The sequence below is a fragment of the Garra rufa genome, chromosome 1 (genome assembly GCF_049309525.1).
Source record: "Garra rufa chromosome 1, GarRuf1.0, whole genome shotgun sequence".
Classification (NCBI taxonomy): Eukaryota; Metazoa; Chordata; class Actinopteri; order Cypriniformes; family Cyprinidae; genus Garra; species Garra rufa.
In genome coordinates this window covers 101,471,813-101,491,913 of record NC_133361.1, presented here as the reverse complement: position 1 = coordinate 101,491,913, position 20,101 = coordinate 101,471,813, and the positions used below count along the sequence as shown (strand labels likewise).

Genomic DNA, 20,101 nt, shown 5'->3' with positions numbered 1-20,101 from the left:
GAGCCCAATTCAGTTGCCCATCAGAAGCTGGCAGAAACTGTTCTGGATGCACGATGGCTCAAAACTATACCCAAATATTTGCGTTTCAGGTGTGTAAAGTGTTGTTGGCCAAAACCTATCCTTGTATCAACTTTCGGAAAATCTCTGATCTTAGTTTTTCCATCCACAGATCAACTGGTGACCTTGAGGCCTTCCATAATCACATTCTTATGTATGCCAGCAAGCGATTCAGCTTTTCTCCCGCAGGATACAGTGCACGCATTTATCTCGCTGCTCTGGACTACAATCACCACATCAACCGGGAACCAAGGAAGAAGCAAGATGGCACTATTCAGTAAGTGTTCTATACATGGGCATAGTATGGACCACAATCAAAGAGGTCACATTGGAATTGGTTTCCCAGCTAATTGATTTTTCTAGGGGGGAATAAGAGATCCTGTAGCAATAAAAGCAAATAACACAAACTGCACAGAAAAACAAAACATCATTGGATATCATTAGCTGAAAAAAATATGGTTGTCAGGTGAAATTCGAACTACTCTGCCTTGTGCAGAGTATGACAGAGACACCTTTCTCAACACCCATGTTTTTCCCCATTTAAAAAAAGATGAGCTCTCTACCCACTGCAAGCCAGATAGCAAAGTTTAGCAACGTTAAGGTCACTCCAAAACTATATTGGTCAAAACATGTGTCACATGTTTTGTAGTGGCATACACCATTATTGGCTATAAAGCATGTCTCTTTGGATCACCCTTTTTTCCTAGATTCACAAAGCTCTACAATAAAAGATCTCGCAGGTGGCGATTACACACTTTGAGGGTCAACAAGGACTATCGCTACATCCCTGAGCTTCAAGGTCACATTTTGCAGAAGAAGCTAACCTCTGGAGGGGTTCCCCTTCGTAGAAAAAAAAGACCTGGTGATCCAAGACTGCTCGGACCCCTCTCTGGTGTGACCTCTCCTTCAACTGAGGAACTGCGGATGACCGAGCGCAGCAGAGGGATAGGTGAGGCTCTACTTAGGTATTTCTGCCAGATTTGTAAATATCCAGTCCCAACATTTTGTTGCACATCTCACACAAGCCATCATACTTCCAGTCACTTATGGTTTGAGTCACAAGCCATAATTCTTGAACATTTTTGTTTGTTTTCACAGGTCACTCAGCAACAGAACAATCAAAGAGTGTAAAAGAAGAATCTTCTATTTTAATTGTGCTCAAGCAAGAGTAAAGTCCTCATTCATTTATCAAGTTGGTCAGAGTAAAATTGAAGTCAGTACATCTGTGTAACATTGTTGACCTTACTTTTTTACATTTCACATGCTAATAAACAAAAAACAAGATCTCATGTTTGGCATGTTCTGTTTATTTTCTGTTAATAATGCACACTGAGTTCTTATGAACACTGAACAATTATTGCTTAATTGAAAAGGAACTGAACATCACAACAAACAACAGAAATGCATGTATAACTAAAATATGTGGGATAAATAATATGTTTTTGTGTATTTAGATTAACACTAAGAAATTCACACCCTACTAGGAATGAAGCCAGTGTACTGATTATGTGGGTCTGGGTAGCGATCCCTTATCCTCCAGACGCAGCAACTTGGGATCACCACTCTGTGTCCCTGCCCAAGTGCCCCATATTGCCACACAACATACTGACGGTAGGCTGCATATCTGAACTGTTTTAGGCTCTCACCAGGGTCTGGAAGGTCTTGTGTTGCCCTAATATCGTTCCAGATCCTTCTGGACAGCCTGAGTACCCCTTCATCAAGTATGTAAAGGTCCATGTGAGGTAGATGGGCAACACAAAAATCTGGAGGCTGCACACAGCACTTCCTTTCAAGATCTGTGGGCATGTCCCTGCAGTTCTGGCAGATGCACCATGGAAGTTGTCCAGGGACAGGAGGGGATGGGGCTGCTGGGTTGCCCTCAGGTGATGGCAACAGGTCAAACATAAGGCTGGGGTCCCTCCTCAGGCACTGCTTCAACAGATGCTGACACTCCTCCAAGTTCAGCCTCTGTATTCTGTCCTGTAATGAGAAAACAGTTGTGTCTTAAATTTCATTGCAAATTAGCTATAATTAATATAATTATGCATTTTTACTGCTACCATGTAATTTGGACTGGGATTTCCAGGGACTATGAAGTAAAATGAAAAGTAAGCCTACAACAATTCATGTTAGACCAGGGCTGCCAACTTTTCTGAATAATTTTTTGAGTGAGAGAGAAAACCTGACGGGGGAAGGAGCGTGGCAGGTCCTCAGAAAAACTCGAGGGGGAGAGTAGGTGTTTGGTGTACATAATACATATTTCCACCGTAAGCAATCGCTGTAATCACGGTTATGAGCACCTCGGGGGAGGAGGGATATCGATTATATATTTTTTCAGCGTGAGAAATCGCAGTTATGACGTGAGAGCGTGTGAAGACAGTCAAATGCGTGTGTCTCACGGCCAATGCGTAAGAGTTGGCAGCCTTGCTGTAAGATAACACACCTGCTCGACCACAAGTCTTTCAGCCTGCATCTGCTGCACTCGCTCCACATCAGATAATGCACATGGTAGTGCTCGAGAAGCACTGGTAGCACCCCGACCTCGACCTCTACCTCTCCCACGTATTCTAATAAGTAAGAACAGTAAGCTACATTTTGATAGTTAATCATTGATATTGCATATGCCTAATCTGAAAGCTAAGGCTAAGAGCTAGCATAACTGATAAGTTCAGGCATTCAAAGATACTCTATGCATTAGCATACTTTAAAATACAGTTCTTTACAGAACAATTATGACTTACCCCGCTGATCCAGACATCCTTCCATGCGACCTGTGTCTGTAGCTTTAAGAAATGCGCGTTCGTGATTCAGGGGAGGGAGGGGCGAGCTGGCTCTGTTTGTTTTGGGATCCGCCTCTTCAGAAATCGCTGATACAACCTTTAATGTAGATGCAAAAGTTCCATGTTGCCACAAAGTCAATACCCCACCGGGATGACTTGAAATACAGTCAGCATCGGCAATTTTTGCCAATCTCTCTGGAGGCTTGTTGAGAAAGATAGTCTTGCTTCGTTTTGTTTCCTTTTATTGGCGTGGCTGGTTGTTGGTCCTCGTCAAAGAGGTGTCCACCGATCGTAGCGTGCCGGAGCCAGAAGACTTGTTGTTTTGTCAATATGTTCTCAAGACTTTGCGGCAGGTATCAATAAACTACAGCACAATCACAGCTCGCCGCTACCCATCGTCAACAGGTTGGGCCTGTCTGTTCCGGTGGGCTCTCAGTGGTGCTAAAGCATCAAATGAAGAGGATGGGATTCGAACCCACACAAACCAAGGCGTGCCGAGCACAACGGACTAGCCTTGCATCGCCTTAACCACTCGACCACCTTTCGTTTTGCGCGGTCCTTTTGTTTAACCCTCCCGATTCAGACCACCAGCTCATTAGTAGAGCGCTCAGTGAACTGAACTGAGTGTGTCAGATAGGGAAGACACACAAAAATTGCAGAGTGGGGTCCCCAGGACCGAGGATCACTGCTAAACGTACCGAACGACGAGGATGGGATTCGAACCCACGCGTGCAGAGCACAATGGATTAGCAGTCCATCGCCTTAACCACTCGGCCACCTCGTCATATTACGTGGCGTCTTTTATTTAGCACTCCCGATTCAGATCATCAGCTCATTAGTAGAGAACTCAAAGAACTGAACTGAGTGTGTTAGATAAGGAGGACACACAAAAAGTTCAGCATGGGGTCCCCAGGACCTAGATTAAGGTCCAGTGCTAAAGAAACCGAACGACAAGGATGGGATTAGCAATCCATCGCCTTAACCACTCGGCCTCCCCGCCCCCTTGCTGACTGAGAGAGGCCATGCTGCGGACCTTTTCAGCTGCTGCTGCTGTGCTTTCAGCAGGCTGTTTTGAGCACAGAGGGAATAGTGAATGAGCCGTCTTTTACACACCTCTAATCTGTTCCGTAGAAACACGGTGCAGCAACCCGTGCCAGGAGACTGTTTGTGCGGCAGTTTAAAGCTTGCTACCACCTTGTCGGTTCACATCCACGTAGGTGCCTGAAAAGGTCACGACCGTCGCCGGCATTCTTTCGCAGAGGCAATATTGTAGGTTTATCCGAGGCGCGATCATTGCTGGTTGAAAACTTTACCCAATACCCCGCCAGGATGACTTGAAATACAGTCAGCTTTGGCAATTTTTGCTAGCCTCTCTGGAGGCTTAGAGTATTGTTGAGAAAAAGTAGCCTTGTTTCGTTTAGGTTTTGTTTCTCGTCAAAAAGGTGTCTGTTGATGATTGAGCGCCAGAGCCAGAAGGCTTGTTGTTTTGTAAATATGTCCTCAAGACGGGTATCATTAAACTGCAGCGCAATTACAGCTCACCGTTACCCATCGTAAACAGGTTGGGCCTGTCTGGTCCGGTGGGCTCTCAGTGGCGCTAAAGCTTCCAGTGCTTGTCGAGCACAATGTATTAGCCTTCCACCACCTTAACCGCTGGACCACCTCGTCATCTTGCGTGGTTTCTTTGTTTAACACTCCTGAATCATGTGCATGTGGATGCCTTCTTCGTCTTTTGTTTCAGCCGCCGAGGGCCTGATTTCCACTGAGGCCCTGCGTCAAACTCCCTATGAGACACAATCGAACGTTAGTAGTAACCTCCGATTACGGCCGAAAGTGGATTCTGCTCGGACGACGGGGCACCGGTACATCCTTTGTAGCTTTGGCTTGTTAGCCAAACGCTACAGCAGTTTGCCATTTCCCATGAAATCATCCTTGATTTCCTTAAGAAAGGTGCCCCAAATTGGTGGAAAATCACATCTCAACCATACGCTGTCCAAAGCATTGACCCGCCTTCACGCGGCAAAACAGAACGTGTTGTTGGCCCGCACTGCTGGGTCAAACTGCGCTTCCCAAAAACAGATTGGGTCAAAACCGACAGAAGAAAACTCTAAGCCTGCTCTAAGCCCTACCCACGGGGAGGGCTCGACAGTCTCGCACAACGTGAGAGCCTCCGTTTCGCCTGTGTAATTTGGGGGCCGATGAATACTGGGTCCGACCCGGTGAAGAAGCCCACGACCAGCCCGGCTAGCTCAGTCGGTAGAGCATGAGACTCTTAATCTCAGGGTCGTGGGTTTGAGCCCCACGTTGGGCGGCTCAGTTGACTCTCTTTCTTCCCAAAAGGGTGGCGGGCTCCAGCGGGCTCCAGCGTGCCCATTCGCCGCGCAGGCTGAGCGGATTTTGCGAGCTCCGGAAACATCTTTCAAAACAGATGTCGCTGTTAGTGCACGCGCGTCAGGTGTCCATTGACGCCTATGCCATTCTTAGGGTTGCGAGGCACAGCTTTCTCAGGGCGTTTATCTTGTGCACCTTCAATAAGCTGGCTTGTTTTAAAAGAATTCAGCGGCGGGTGTTTGGTGAACATTTTCACCAGCTCGAGTAGTTTGCTGTGGCATGTGGATGCCTTCTTTACTGATGATCTGTCTCTGGGGCTCATCTAGTTGACATAGTATCCGCTGACATTCGGCTGAAGGTGCTGATCCACCATCTGCTCTTGGTACGGACTGGAACCGGGGGACTGTAGTGACCATCAGATCGGAATACAGAATGGATCTGGTGGCTACGGTGACCTCAGAATAAGAAGAAACAGACTAATATTAATGTAGATGCAAAAGTTCCATGTTGCCACAAAGTCAATACCCCACCGGGATGACTTGAAATACAGTCAGCATCGGCAATTTTTGCCAATCTCTCTGGAGGCTTGTTGAGAAAGATAGTCTTGCTTCGTTTTGTTTCCTTTTATTGGCGTGGCTGGTTGTTGGTCCTCGTCAAAGAGGTGTCCACCGATCGTAGCGTGCCGGAGCCAGAAGACTTGTTGTTTTGTCAATATGTTCTCAAGACTTTGCGGCAGGTATCAATAAACTACAGCACAATCACAGCTCGCCGCTACCCATCGTCAACAGGTTGGGCCTGTCTGTTCCGGTGGGCTCTCAGTGGTGCTAAAGCATCAAATGAAGAGGATGGGATTCGAACCCACACAAACCAAGGCGTGCCGAGCACAACGGACTAGCCTTGTATCGCCTTAACCACTCGACCACCTTTCGTTTTGCGCGGGCCTTTTGTTTAACCCTCCCGATTCAGACCACCAGCTCATTAGTAGAGCGCTCAGTGAACTGAACTGAGTGTGTCAGATAGGGAAGACACACAAAAATTGCAGAGTGGGGTCCCCAGGACCGAGGATCACTGCTAAACGTACCGAACGACGAGGATGGGATTCGAACCCACGCGTGCAGAGCACAATGGATTAGCAGTCCATCGCCTTAACCACTCGGCCACCTCGTCATATTACGTGGCGTTTTTTATTTAGCACTCCCGATTCAGATCATCAGCTCATTAGTAGAGAACTCAAAGAACTGAACTGAGTGTGTTAGATAAGGAGGACACACAAAAAGTTCAGCATGGGGTCCCCAGGACCTAGATTAAGGTCCACTGCTAAAGGAACCGAACGACAAGGATGGGATTAGCAATCCATCGCCTTAACCACTCGGCCTCCCCGCCCCCTTGCTGACTGAGAGAGGCCATGCTGCGGACCTTTTCAGCTGCTGCTGCTGTGCTTTCAGCAGGCTGTTTTGAGCACAGAGGGAATAGTGAATGAGCCGTCTTTTACACACCTCTAATCTGTTCCGTAGAAACACGGTGCAGCAACCCGTGCCAGGAGACTGTTTGCGCGGCAGTTTAAAGCTTGCTACCACCTTGTCGGTTCACATCCACGTAGGTGCCTGAAAAGGTCACGACCGTCGCCGGCATTCTTTCGCAGAGGCAATATTGTAGCCTATGAGGTTTATCCGAGGCGCGATCATTGCTGGTAGAAAACTTTACCCAATACCCCGCCAGGATGACTTGAAATACAGTCAGCTTTGGCCATTTTTGCTAGCCTCTCTGGAGGCTTAGAGTATTGTTGAGAAAAAGTAGCCTTGTTTCGTTTAGGTTTTGTTTCTCGTCAAAAAGGTGTCTGTTGATGATTGAGCGCCAGAGCCAGAAGGCTTGTTGTTTTGTAAATATGTCCTCAAGACGGGTATCATTAAACTGCAGCGCAATTACGGCTCACCGTTACCCATCGTAAACAGGTTGGGCCTGTCTGGTCCGGTGGGCTCTCAGTGGCGCTAAAGCTTTCAGTGCTTGTCGAGCACAATGTATTAGCCTTCCACCGCCTTAACCGCTGGACCACCTCGTCATCTTGCGTGGTTTCTTTGTTTAACACTCCTGAATCATGTGCATGTGGATGCCTTCTTCGTCTTTTGTTTCAGCCGCCGAGGGCCTGATTTCCACTGAGGCCCTGCGTCAAACTCCCTATGAGACACAATCGAACGTTAGTAGTAACCTCCGATTACGGCCGAATGTGGATTCTGCTCGGACGACGGGGCACCGGTACATCCTTTGTAGCTTTGGCTTGTTAGCCAAACGCTACAGCAGTTTTCCATTTCCCATGAAATCATCCTTGATTTCCTTAAGAAAGGTGCCCCAAATTGGTGGAAAATCACATCTCAACCATACGCTGTCCAAAGCATTGACCCGCCTTCACGCGGCAAAACAGAACGTGTTGTTGGCCCGCACTGCTGGGTCAAACTGCGCTTCCCAAAAACAGATTGGGTCAAAACCGACAGAAGAAAACTCTAAGCCTGCTCTAAGCCCTACCCACGGGGAGGGCTCGACAGTCTCGCACAACGTGAGAGCCTCCGTTTCGCCTGTGTAATTTGGGGGCCGATGAATACTGGGTCCGACCCAGTGAAGAAGCCCACGACCAGCCCGGCTAGCTCAGTCGGTAGAGCATGAGACTCTTAATCTCAGGGTCGTGGGTTCGAGCCCCACGTTGGGCGGCTCAGTTGACTCTCTTTCTTCCCAAAAGGGTGGCGGGCTCCAGCGTGCCCATTCGCCGCGCAAGCTGAGCGGATTTTGCGAGCTCCGGAAACATCTTTCAAAACAGATGTCGCTGTTAGTGCGAGCGATTTTAATCCCTATCACTAACCCTAACCCTTGCTTTTACACCGGTGATCCGGCGGCAGCAAGCAGCAGCGGCTGTCTCTGTGGCGCTACCTGGAGCAGGATCGTCTGTTTCCGCGGCCGTCTCCTCATCCAATCGCCGATCTCGCCGTCCATTGTGAGAATGGACGAGAGCTAATCGCGTCGCTCGCCGTCCATTGTGAGAATGGACGAGAGCCAATCGCGTCGCTCACGTCCATTGTGAGAATGTTGAGAGCCAATCGCATCGCTCGAGCTCCATTGTGAGAATGTTGAGAGCCAATCGCGTCGCTCGCCGTCCATTGTGAGAATGGACGAGAGCCAATCGCGTCGCTCGCCGTCCATTGTGAGAATGGACGAGAGCCAATCGCGTCGCTCACCGTCCATTGTGAGAATGTTGAGAGCCAATCGCATCGCTCGAGCTCCATTGTTGAGAGCCACTCACCGCGCTTAGTTTCATTCTAAGTCAGGTTCAAAAATCAGACGAACGGAATATAGGATAACTTTTCAAAGTAAGTAATACATGTTTTCTACTTTCTTCCTTTCTGTTTACAATGTTCTCAATTGGTAACTCGTTACGTTTTCGTCCGTCGTTCATTCGTGTTTGGCGTTCACAAACTTTTGACTCGCGAATTGCCCATGATGAAACACCGTTTAAATGTAATCTAACTTTCTAAAGTCCATTTACACGTTCTTAAGTTCGATTTAAATGGGGGGAAAAACACGTTTCAGCTGTAAGTGCAGTCATCCCTTATGACAATTTACCTTGTTTTTACTATAGTGAAAGCGTAGTAACCATGTTGTGTTTTTGGCTGATCGATTACAACTGTATGAACACAGTCTTACTATAAATGAAAATCTGAATGAACAGCAACAACAAAAAACGTTGTGCTTGTGTTTGTCGTCATTTACCATGGCTTTTCATTACTTGCCTATAATCTCACATATTAAACACAATTGTGCCTGTAATCGTACTTATTAAACTCAGTTTACTCGTTCTTTAAGTGTAAACACAGTCTTACTATAAATAAAAATATGAATGAAAAAAAAAAACAAGTCATTTACCATGCTTTTACTATAGTGAAAGTGTAGTAATCATGTTTTGTTTCCATGATTTGCCTATAATATCACATATAAAACACCATTTGCCTGTAGTTTTGCATAGTAAACACATCTGTTCTATTTAAAGTTTGATTTGGATGTAAAAAATATGTTTAGTTGTAGACATTGTCATTTCTAATTAACATTTAATGTGATTTTGCTGTGTGAATGTAGTAATCAAGTTTTGTGTTTGCAGATGGATTACTATTTATATAAACACAGATGCAAGTGCTACAAATAATAATTTAAATGAAAATGCAATGTTATATAGACATCCCTTACAAAAATTAACCATGGTTTAAGTAAAGTGTACTTACTATGTTCTTTTTTTTTTCTCAGATTGATTATCATATGTATAACCACAGCTTTTAACTAACAATGTACTTTATTTTACATTGTCATTAATACATGCTATATGTAGTTACTATAGTAATAACAGTAAATTATGCATAATTGGATGCAACTAACTGTAAACCAAACAAAACACTAATCTTATCCCTATCGTAACTGCATGTAGTAATTTCATATTCAAATACTTATATGTCTAATTGTAGTGTAACACCTTTAAATGTGTAACCTTGTTTTGCTTTATTAGCAATAAAATAATGTTTAATTGTTGTAATGGGTGCCATTATTTAGTCATCTTGAATATATATCGTTGTATCATTATAAAAAAATTAAAAACATTTGTGTATTTGTCCAATACCTGCAAAATGCACATTACTAACTATTATTTCCCTATTATATTTAGATGAGCACTAAGCCAAAGAGCCACAAGGCCATGGGTGATGGCGAGTGGATGGCCAGGTTGAGGACTTTTGCCAGCTCCGGGGTTTGTCCGTCTGGAGGCAACAGACCAGCACCACGGCAGCAGAAGTGGTACAACCTCTATCAGAAGGTAAAGTTACCTGTATCTCATTGTAGAATATGTATGTGTACATTATTTGTCAAACATTTTTACACATGACTGTGTTTAATGTTTTTGAAAGAAGTGTCTTTTGCTCATTAAGCCTGCATTTATTTGATCAAAAATACAGAAAAAACAGCAATATAATTTGTACTGCATATTTGTATTTATTTTTTCATTTTTTAATGAAAACTGTGATACGTTTTGCAGAATTCATTGATGAATAAAAAGTTAAAAAGAACAGCATTATTTCTTTAAAAAAAAACTTTTGAACAGTACTGTATATTGTTACAGAAGATTTTCTATTATATTTCTAATGCTGTTCTTTATTTAACTTTTTAATGATTTCTTAAATGATTGCTAAATATATTCAGCGTTGATGACAGAAATAAATAAAATTTAAAGTATATGGAACTGTAAATTTAAACTGTACACAGTAAAGTCCCCAGTGTTAAATCAACACTGCTCAGAGTACATATGGTCCCACTCCAGATAGTGTTAAAGTAACACTGAAGCAGAGTTAAAGTTAATGAGGTAATTAGGTGATTAACAAAGTGATGATTGATCATTATTAAAGACACCTGATGTTAATAAGCAGAATCACCAAAGGAGAAAACCAACATTTTTAAGCAACCATTATAGTGGTCAGTGTTCGCATTAGTTGGGCTCTTAACATTTTATAATATTATTCATGTTTTTTTACAGTTTTTATTAAATAAATGCAGGACTGATGAGCACTTTTTTCAAAAACATTAAAAATAGTAATGTGTCCAAACTTTTGAATGATCCTGTATTTGTGTGTTTTCTTTTATTATTATTATTATTTTTTTTTTTTTTTCATAGGAGAGCTGCTTGGTGGTGACTACCTCCTGAGTCAGACTGGACATCCCCTGGTAGTGGACCCTGACTCAGAAGAGACAGAGAACATGCTGGAGGATGTGGATGAAGGTGAGGATGAAGAAGACGAGGGCTTCGAGGAGGACCAAACACTTGACATTACTGTGACGAGTCTCACCGATGACCCAAGCTTCTCTCTGTCCTCCACTCAGCCTGATGCCTCCTTCACGCCAGGTGCCTCAGCATCTCCTGACAAGTCTGTGGTATGTAAATATCTTGTTGTATGCATGTATGTAATTGTGTTTCATGTAATATTGTTACATTTCTAGGAAAATATATATTTATATGTTTGTTTATTTTGTTCCACTTCACTGTACTCATAATGTTGTTCATTTCTGTTTTTTTTTCTTTATATTTTTTCTCCCAGGCTTTGCATAGTGCTTGTGTGCTGGACAAAGTGGACAGCCTTGTGGAGTATCTTGTGGAGCTCAGGAATCAGCCATCTTTGGCTCTCACCAACCAGCAGGTCAGTTTCTCTACTTTTTCTTCTTGACCTGTCATATGTTGACACTACCACTTGTTTTGTTTTCTCATTTGCCTTGTATTATATGCTCTCTCTGCTTAGGTGAGCAATATAGTTGGCAGATCCTGCTGGATTACGATAAGAAGAGAGTGATGTTTGCTGTCAGACACCAGAGCAGGCTGGACACAGGTTCACTCCAGGGGTGGAAAGCGTGAAGAGACATACATTCACCACCACTGTCCCACTTGCCCAGTGGCCAGATTGTTGTCGCCTGATAGAGACCATTTCAAGCCCTGTGCCATCCATAAGAGTCCAAAAAAGAAAGGGGATAAAGTTTTATTTATGTGTATTGTTTTGTGCTTTCTGTTCTTTTGCACTGGCAATGAATGCACTAGTGCCATGGACATTAAGACAGTTTTATTTAAAAGTATAGTTTTGTTTTCTGTTCTTTAGCACTTGCAAAACATGCACAGGAGTCATTAATATTTTAAAGTTTTATTCATTTGTATTGTTCTGTGCTTTCTGTTCTTTTCACTTGCATTTAATGCACAAGAGCCATGGACAATAGAAAGTATTATTAAGAGGTATTATTCTGTTTTCTGCACATGCAACATAACTATAAGAATAAAAATGTAAAAAAAAAAAAAAAAAAAAGAATAATGAATAATTGGCTATGACTGATTGAAAAATAAAAGTTTGGTCATGATTAAATAACTCTTTTTGTTTGTCATTGTTACAGTATCATTAAACGGTTATAGGCCCTTTTAAAAATGTTGATAAATTTGGGGATGATTTAATAAATAAATTTACTATTTTTTGTACTATAAGTTTTAGAACATAACTACAGCAGAAATATATTTAAAGTGCAAAACCTTTGAATAAGATATCAATAATCAGTAATATAAATCTAATAAAATATTAATTTGTCATTTCAGAAATAATTTCATTCATTTGGACATCATTTATGTGATAATTACTGATAAATAAAACATTCAGTAAACACTTCAATGTATGGCAACACTGTAATATGAACTGGGAAGCTTGTGATAATCCTTACTCCCATAAAAATGTACAGGAAAATAGAGAAAACTTTTTTTTCAGATAATTTATTGTAAATATACACTCCAAAAACATTGCTTTAAAGGACAAAGAGAAAAAATGCCTTTCATTTCTTTTCTCCTCATTTTTTCCTTTTCTCTCTCTCTTTTCTTTCTTTTTCTCTTTTCCCCCCTTCTTCCCCTCCTTCCTTTTCTTCCCCCCCTTAACAGACTATTGTTCCCCAGCCTTGGCGCAGTGTGAAATCTCATGTGTCTGTTAATGCATCCTTTACGAGTGAAACTTTTTCCACACAGTTTGCATGTGTAAGGCTTCCCTTCAGTGTGAATTCTCATGTGCCTTTTAAGGTGTCTTTGTTGTTTGAAACTCTTTCCACACTGACAGCAAATTAAATTACTCATATTTCCTGTCTTTTGAGCACTTTCTTGTTTAGAAGTCTTTTCAGACTCTAAGAAACAAAAATACTTTTCTCCAGATACAAAATTAAGATTTTCAAACTGATCTTTCTCTTCAGTTTCATTCAGTTCTTCTCTCTCCTCTTTCAGCGATGTTAGGCCTAAGGTGGAAATACAAAAATATAAAAATTAACCCCAGTTTAATGGCACAAAGCAATTAACATCACAACATGAAGAAATATATTGCATGTATGCTAGATCCTATACCAGGGCGTCCAAACCTGATCTTAGTCGGCCGTTATACAATTAAATAAATCTAGGAAAATTTTGTAGACTGATCTCAACTATTATATACCAATTTTATGTCTCCTAGGGAGAAATTTAGATAGAGGCTAGGAAAAAAAAGGGGACAAACTCCCCAATCAACCATCAAATGAAAAATTCATCACACAATAATTCCTTCTGAGGTTTTATTAAGGGGGCAATTATGTTAGCTAATCATAAAAGTTGGCTGTAACACTTGACCTTTTAAATTAAAAACACCAAAACTGACTGTCTGAGGATGAGAAATGGTGGAAAATGGTCATTAATCTCTCAAAAAAATCTAATAATTAATATAAAAATTCAAATTAAACTTCCTGTAAAAGAAAACAAGCAATGAGCAAAACTATTTTAAAAGTAATTAGCAAGATTTTAAAATCTATACAATGTTTAATAGGAAGCCAGTGCAGTGTTGACAGAACCGGGCTAATTTGGTCATACTTTCTGATTCTAGTAAGAAATCTAGCTGCTGCATTTTGGACCAACTGGAGTTTGTATATTAAGCGTGCAGAACAAGTGTGCCGTAAGAAGCCAAAAGTTTTCGATTGCCCCCGTGGTGACTGGCTGCAGTATGGGTCATAAACCCCGCCCTCTCCATGTAATCTAATGGGACGTGAGCCAAACTAAATAATCGAATTACACTTCAAATATTTTTTTTTCCAAAGATGATTTCCATCGTGTGAGGTAGTTCTTTTACTGCATATTCATGTTCAATTGTTCGTTTTTTCTAATAAGTTCACTTTTAGGTCATTATTTAATGCTATAAAAATGGGGTGTGGTGTCATGATTGTGATCATGCGATTGGGTCTGCGGGAGTTTGTGTGGGACTTTGATACCGCGGCTCCACCTCACAAACCTACTGCACAGACTCTTGCTCCAAACAAAACACAACTGCGCAAACTCTGGCTCCAGACAAAACACTACTGCGCAGACTCTGGCTCCAAACGAATCTCTACTGCGCATTCTCTTTTACGTCATTTCCCCCAAGATGGCAGCAGCCATATTAAGACGCATTAGCTTCACTTTTCTGTAGTGAAATGAAGCGGAGATGCGTCATCCATCTTTTTTTACAGTCTATGCTGCAGAACAACCACCCAATAAACCATTACAATAATCTATCCTTGAGGTCATGAACACATGAATTAACGTTTCTGCATTTGACACTGACAGCATAGGTCATAATTTCGATATGTTTTTGAGATGGAAAAATGCAGTTTTGCAAACACTAGAAATGTGGCTTTCGAAGGAAATATTGCTATCTAATAGCACACCTAGGTTCCTCACTGATGATGAAGAATTTACAGAGCAGCCGTCTAGTATTAGACTGTGTTTTATGTTACTACATGTGGAGGTTTTAAGTCCAATAATTAACACCTCTGTTTTTTCAGAATTTAGCAGCAAGAAATTACTTGCCATTCAGATTTTTATATCAGCTAGGCATTCTGTTTCGCCGGGCAGCGAAGAAATATAGAGCTGAGTATCTTCAGCATAACAGTGAAAGCTAACACCATGTTTCCTGATGATATCTTCCAAGAACAACATGTAAAGCGTAAAAAAATGGCCCTAGTACTGAGCCTTGTGGTGCTCCATACTGCACTAGTGATACCTCTCAATTTATTGCCACAAACTGATGGCGGTCAGATAAGTACGATTTGAACCATACCAGTCCACTACCAATAATGCCTACATAATTTTCAAGTCTATTTACAAAAATGTTGTGGTCAATAGTATCAAATGCTAGCTTAGAATCTAGACGTGCCCCTAATGGCAGCAAATTACATTTGCTTCCAAGGGCAGTCTAGTAACTCTCCGTTCACTTGAGATTCCCAAAAATCCAAAATCGACCGGGCCAATCACAAGTCAGTGGGCGGGTTTAACATGATGACGACTGACCCGCGACCATAAGTTCCGTCAGACGTTCTCTGGTTCCGTGAATTACGCGTGAGAGAGAGCAATGGCTGCTGCTAGCGAACAACTTTGTTTCGAATCGACTTTGGCTGCCACTCTGAGAGACTTGGAGTTAAGCTTTTCTCTGAGAAAAGAACAAAAAAAGGCACTGAGGTTGTTCTTACAAAAAAAGGATGTATTTGGAGTTGACTTCGTCACCTTCTTCGTTGCTCTGATTGGTTGTAGCGCTATCCTATTGCGTAGAGAGGGAGTTTTAAAGACAACCGTTTATCCCGCCCCTCTGGTTGAGCGCTGTCTATGGAGAGTGCCCAAACCCTACATTTATGTACATTATGCTAATCAAATGCAGCTCTAAGATCCAGTAGCACTAATAGAGTTGATAAGAGCAGGTCATTTGTAACTCTAATAAGAGCAGTCTCAGTGCTATGATTCGGTCTAAAACCTGACTGGAAATCCTCACAGATACAATTTTTCTCTAAGAAAGAACACAATTGTGAGGACACTACCTTTTCTAGTATCTTTGACAGAAAAGGGAGATTCGAAATTGGTCTGTAATTAATTAACTCACTGGGATCAAGTTGTGGTTTTTTAATGAGTGGCTTAATAACAGCCAGTTTGAAGGTTTTGGGGACATATCCTAATGATAATGATGAATTAATTATATTCAGAAGAGGATCTATAACTTCTGGAAGCACCTCTTTAGTAGCTTAGATGGAATAGGGTCTAACATGCATGTTGTAGGTTTAGATGATTTAACAATTGTATACAATTCTTCCTCTCCTATAATAGAAAATGCATGGAATTGTTCCTTAGGAGATCTACAACGCATTATTTGATGCGATACTGTAGCGGGCGGTTGTATGGTTACAATTTTATCTCTAATAGTGTCGACCTTGGAAGTAAAGTAGTTCATAAAGTCATTACTGCTGTGCTTTTGGGAAATGTCTGCACCTGTTACTGCTTTATTTTCTATTAATTTAAGCACTGTATTGAATAGGTATCTAGGGTTATGTTTGTTTTCGTTTAAAAGAGACGAAAAGTAATCTGATCTAGCAGTTTATAACGCTTTTCTATAGGATAGGTTTTATTCACACCAAGCAGTACGAAAAACCTCATTTTGTTTTCCTCCAGCTGCATTCCATTTTCCGTGCTTTTCTCTTTAGAGAGCGAGTGTGATCGTTATACCATATTGGATATGCTGAGCAATTCAGATTAGTCAGAAAGATTACTTACAAAGTAGTCTTTTGTAATAGAGATAATGGTTCTACCGTAATTGTAGCAAGGAGTTGAATTTACAGAGCACATCTAGGTTATGATCAGTGATCATGTCATTTACAAAAAGTGCTTTTGTAGAAAAGGACCTGATATTTAATAAGCCAAGCTTTATCGTTTGTTTCTCTGTATTATATACATTTTTTATTTGTTGAACATCAATTAAATTGTTACTCTTAATTTGGTTTGGGTGTTTTTTGTATTTTCTAGCTCGAGGAACAGACATATTCTCTATAGTTTAATATCTAGGTAAAGGGATCTCTATGTGCTGAGAATTAACAGATTTCTGACGTGAGGTGGCTAGCAGACGGTCGGTTTAGCCAGTCTGTCTTCTTCCTTACCTGGGCCCGGTTGCATGAAAACCCTTAAGTAAGGGTATCCCTTAAAGGAAAAAAATCCCAGAGGCAAGGGATTTCTTTAAGAGCGTTGCAACAAACTTCTTAACAGTCACCCTTACCTAAGTGTTTATTCTAAGCATTTCACGATAGTTTCTGGCAGCGCACGGCAATGGAAGCTGCGGTTGCTATAGTTACTCTTCCATCTCACAGCATAAACATAACGGACCGCAAAACTTACCTTACAACCGCAGCTAAGCCATGGAGAATAATAACATGACAGAAAACAAAAAACGTAAACCCAACTGGACTGAGGACGAAAAGGCCATTCTTTTAGAAGAGTACGCTAAAAGAAAAAACACTCTGCAAAGTCGATATAACCCGTCCATCACTCATTTGCACAAAACGAAAGCCTGGCAGGAAATAACGGACAAAATCAAGTCAAGAAATCTTGCTGTCAAGCGGACAGTAGAAGAGGTGATGAAAAAGTATGAAAATGTTGAACTCAAAAAAAGAAATAAACAACTATAAAAAAGAATCTGGAAAAAACGGTGAGTTACGAGTTAACGTTATTTCTGCTAAATTAATACGTAACTGGACATATTGTGTCAAAAAGTAGAGCGCTTGGTTTAATACACTTTTTAACCAATGTTATTGTATGAAGGAGGAGGGCCGCCTCCACAGGACCTGGTCCAGGACATAATAGGGAAGGATTCGCCTGCTCTAGTCGGCATTGCTGGCATTCCTCAAAGCAGCTTGGGAAGCAGGTAAAATAACGCAAATGACGCTAATGCATTTTGTTAAATGCATTTTGTTTTGTGTGCTATAATATATATATGTGTATGTGTATATGCGTGTATATAAATATATATATATATATATATATATATATATATATATATATACACACACATACACACACACACACACACACACACACACACACACACACACACACACACACACACACACACACACACACATTTATAGGCTATATGTGTTTCTTTTCAGCCTAAAGACCACAAGCTGGGAAAATGTTTCAGGAGCGACAAGCCCAAGTCATCCAGCCACGAGCTGGTTAGCGACATTTTGGTTAAAAGTGATCTGTGTTGCATTCAGTAACAAATACAAGAATAAAAGCAAAAATGTTTTTTTCTTCCTGTTTTCAGACATTTTTCTGCGGAGAAAGGATTAGGAAGAAAGGATGAGCAATCAGGGCTTGTTGAACTTAAACGAGAAGTTCTTTTGCTGCAGATATTCCCTCAATAACTGTACATCATTCATAGTCTCCAGTGGATTATTTAGGTCATTAAAAATGTGCCTAGGTCCCTCCTCTTCAATTACCATGAAATCAGCTATCGTGCTTGAGTAGAAGTTCACTTAAGGGAGCTGTTTCGGTCCCTTAATTTTTGGTGAAAAGGTTACTAAGGACTTTGTAGCAACGCATAACAGAACTTAAGGGAACACTTCAGTAATTAAGGGAAATACTTAGTGGCACCCTTAACTTCCCTTAAATGGACCCTTAGGTTTTTTCTTGCAACCTATGTTTCACTGAGGGTACCCTTAACCTTATAACTAAGGGATTTCTCACCTTAATGCTGCGTTCACACCAAACGCGAATATGCGTCTAAATTCGCGCCTGCCGCGTCTAGTTATTCGCGTGACCACTTTGTGTTCATTCGCGCGTCAAGAGCGAAATCGACGCGCGTAAAAACAAAAGTTTGAAGCGAAATTTACGCGCGTCAGAGGCGAAAGTTTCAAACCCCGTTGGCGGCCATCTTTTTACAAGATTCTGTTGTTGATCGGTCATTTATCGAGAGAGTCACCGGTCTGTATTTGCTCTGGAGAGCAGAACAGCGGCGTAGGGATCATCGTCGCCGTATTTGGGTCCACCAGACCCTTCGGAGGCGAACCCAGTTCGGCGAGTTTCATCACTTGCTCCAGGAGCTGCGCCTGGATGACGGCCGCTTTCAGCGGTACTTCCGCCTGTCTCGCGCCCAGTTCGATGACCTGCTTTCCCGCATCGGAGCGAGGGGATTTCAGGAGCGGTGGAACTTCCCTCTGTGCGTTGGAGCAGTATATGATGACAGAATTTTCATTTTAAAAGTGAACTACTCCTTTATGTCATTCCTCTTTCTATAGGTCTGTGCCATTTTTTGTTCAGGTTATTACTGTAAAATCTGTTATTTATTTTTGTTTTGATGATAAATGGAGCCAGCCTCCAAAAGTATTTAACCTGTCCTGTGATTTCTTTATTTTCCTCACACAACACTGTCCAGACACACTAAAGTATACACTATTATAGTTATTATTGTTCTGTTATTATAGTGTATACACACTATACACACATATACACACTACACTATAATAATGTTTCATATAATTAAGATTTAGATATGGAATAAATAGCATTCAATACAAAATGAATATGTGTCATATATGTGATAAAACACTTGCTTTGTTGTGCATTAGAACCGCACTAGGCATTTAGTATTCATGTTTCATATTTGAATGAGTGACTCCGGGCGGGCCTGCCGCCACAGCATCAAGCAGGCTCCTGATTGGTTAACGCGGCGCGAATTGACGCAGAAGTTCAGATTTTTCAACTCGGGCGGCAGACGCGAATTCGCGTCAAACGCGTGATGCACAAAAAGCACAATTCGCGCGTATCGCGCGTAACGCGCCGCGCTAAACGCCAATTCGCGCCGCAAGAACTCCAGACGCGCGTAGACGCGTCTTACCATTGACTTAACATTGAAATCACTCGCGCCAGACGCATATTCGCGTTTGGTGTGAACGCAGCATAAGGGCTTTCATGCAACCGGGCCCTGGGCCCTAGTTAGTCAAGTGCAAACTCTAGGACACGGAGCACTGGGCAACTAATGCCGAGTTCAGACTGCATGATTTTCAAAGCAATTGTGTCACAGATGTTTTCACACTGTATGACTATCTGGGGTAGTATTCTGTCGCTGCTGTGTTCACGCTGCACGATGGATCAGCGAAAAGTGGTTTCACACTGCATGACTTTACAATAGGAAGAATCACTGACCGCGAGGTCAGTCGTGCAAGTTCTCACGTGAGACTGGGATTATTATTTAAAAAAAAGGTAGCCCGCAAGAAGCTTGTCATACAAATTGCATGTGCACTCATCTGCAGTGAAAAGAAAAGCCGAAACCATGCTCGTTGATATTGTGGTCTATACCTTCGTAACTCCTCCCCCAACTTCCCACTGGCCTGGATGTTGCTCTCTCATTGGCTGTAGGTAATCGGCGATGTTATTTTCAGTCAGATCACCTTTCACACGGCATGATTTTGAATCGCCGACAGGTCCAGATATTTAGCATGCCAAATATCTCACGGGTGTCGGCGACTCGTCTGCGATTCTCTCAGATCGCGTCTTTGATAGTTCACACTGTGTGATTGTCACTCACGTG

General features: G+C 42.0%; 4 non-coding genes and 1 pseudogene across 4 annotated transcripts; 3 read left to right on the top strand and 2 right to left on the bottom strand.

The window, feature by feature from the left end:
• Positions 1-3,539: 3,539 nt before the first annotated feature.
• Positions 3,540-3,621, bottom strand: trnas-gcu (transfer RNA serine (anticodon GCU)). Its single transcript has one exon. It is a non-coding gene; the product is annotated as a tRNA-Ser (tRNA).
• Positions 3,622-4,084: 463 nt separating this feature from the next.
• On the top strand, positions 4,085-4,217 carry LOC141285358 (U4 spliceosomal RNA; annotated as a pseudogene).
• Positions 4,218-6,253: 2,036 nt separating this feature from the next.
• On the bottom strand, positions 6,254-6,335 carry trnas-gcu (transfer RNA serine (anticodon GCU)). Its single transcript has one exon. It is a non-coding gene; the product is annotated as a tRNA-Ser (tRNA).
• Positions 6,336-6,798: 463 nt separating this feature from the next.
• Positions 6,799-6,939, top strand: LOC141285170 (U4 spliceosomal RNA). Its single transcript, XR_012338562.1, has one exon. It is a non-coding gene; the product is annotated as a U4 spliceosomal RNA (small nuclear RNA).
• An 858-nt stretch (positions 6,940-7,797) lies between these two features.
• Positions 7,798-7,870, top strand: trnak-cuu (transfer RNA lysine (anticodon CUU)). Its single transcript has one exon. It is a non-coding gene; the product is annotated as a tRNA-Lys (tRNA).
• The last annotated feature ends 12,231 nt before the right edge of the window (positions 7,871-20,101 follow it).